This window comes from Equus quagga, chromosome 14 (genome assembly GCF_021613505.1).
Source record: "Equus quagga isolate Etosha38 chromosome 14, UCLA_HA_Equagga_1.0, whole genome shotgun sequence".
Classification (NCBI taxonomy): Eukaryota; Metazoa; Chordata; class Mammalia; order Perissodactyla; family Equidae; genus Equus; species Equus quagga.
In genome coordinates, this window is record NC_060280.1 from 92,785,616 (window position 1) to 92,787,707 (window position 2,092).

Here is a 2,092-nt window from a genome sequence, read left to right on the forward strand (position 1 = left end):
AGATAGATAGATAGATAGATAGATAGATAGATAGATAGATAGATAGATGGATGGATAGATGGATGGATGGATGGATGGATAGATGGATAGATGGGTGGATGGATGGATGGATAGATAGATAGATAGATAGATAGATAGATAGATAGATGGACATATATATCAAATGAATCAATGATTCACAATGAATCAAAAGATACAAAATCTCATCCATATAATAGAAAATATTTTTTAAATCAAGAGTAAAGCCTGGAGGTGAAAAATACAATGTGTGAAATATAAAATACACTGGATGGACTTAAAAACAAACGACAGATGACAGAGAAAGGTTTAAAGTGAACTTGAAGAAGAGATCAATACAAAAAGAAAAAGTTTGAGAAGTTTGAGCAGTGTCAGGGGCCTGTTAGATAATATAGATACAACATGCATTTAATTGGAGTCACAGAAGGAGAAGAGAGAGAAATTGGGGCAGAAAAAAACACTTGAAGAAATCATTTTTTCCAAGTTGCTGGGTGACATAAATTTATAGATTCCAGGTGATCAACAAACACCAAGCAGGATTAACAACAAAGAAGGCCATGCCAAGGCAAATTATAATCAAACTTTTGTAAAAGCCAGAGATAAAAAGCAAATCTTGAAAGCAGCAAGAGAAAAATGACACATTTCATACAGAAGAATAATAATTTGTTAACAGCTGACTTCTAGTCAGAAACTATGGAGGTCAGAGAGAGTAGAACAGCATCTGAGTGCTGAAGGAAAAAGAATTCAGCTAACCAAGAATCCTATGTCCAGCAAGAAGGAAGGCAAAATAAAAACATTTTCATATAAAAGCAAACTAAGAGAGGGGCTGGCCCCGTGGTCGAGTAGTTAAGTTCGCGTGCTCCGCTGCAGGTGGCCCAGTGTTTTGTTGGTTCGAATCCTGGGCGCGTACATGGCACTGCTCATCAAACCACGCTGAGGCGACGTCCCACATGCCACAACTAGAAGGACCCACAGCGAAGAATATACAACTATGTACTGGGGGGCTTTGGGGAGAAAAAGGAAAAAAATTAAAATCTTAAAAAAAATTAGTTAAAAAAAAAAAGCAAACTAGGAGAAATTGTCACCCTGGAAATAGAACCAGGTGGAAAGTCAAATCCTCAGAAAGGAATACAACACACTGGAAGTGGTAAATAACTGGGTAAATACAAGATACTTTTGAAATATTTTCCCTCTTATCTTCTTTAAAATACATGTGATTGTTTCAAGTAAAAATTACAACACTGTTTGTGAGGGTTATAAGGTTTGTAGATGCAATACGTATAACAATTATAGCATAAAGGAGAAGGTAGGATATGGACCTATACAGTTGCAAGATTTCTACATTGACGTGGTACAATGATAATAGTAAGTGGGCTAAAAAATAATGTCCGAAGGAGTATGGTTAAAAAGGAAATAGAAAAATTAAAATGGAGTTTTAAAAAATATTCAAATGCTCCAAACAAATCAGGAAAAGAACAACAGAAGAACATGAAAATAGAGGCTAGCCAACAAGTTTTTTAAAAAATGGTAGAGCCAAACTTTACCAAACCAATAATTGCATTAAATGAAAGTGGACTAAATACTCCAGTTAAAAGGCAGAGGTTTTACTAACGGATTGAAAAACCAAAATCCAACTATCTGCTGTCTACAAGACACTTCAAATGCACTTTAAACATAAAGATAGAGGATGAAATGGAATAAAAAGTTGGAGTTTTTTTTGGACTAAAAGTAGGTATTTTGCTTCTGGCCATGATAGAGTAACACAGATCAGATTTACCCTCCTTTAAACAACTAAAAAACTGTCCAAAATATATGAAAAGATTATTTTAAAACATTAAATGACAGCTAGCACAGGACAATGATCCCCAAGAATAGGTAAACAAATGAGAGATTAAATAAAGACTTCTTAACGAGCATGCTAAAAGCATGAACCACAAAAGAGTGACCAAAGGAACTTTAAAAAAAATGAAAAGCATTTTCTCTTCTAAACACACAATTAAGAAAATGGAAAAGCAATCACAGAGAGGGAGGAAATATTTACATAATTTATATCATGCATCTAGAAAGGGATTTG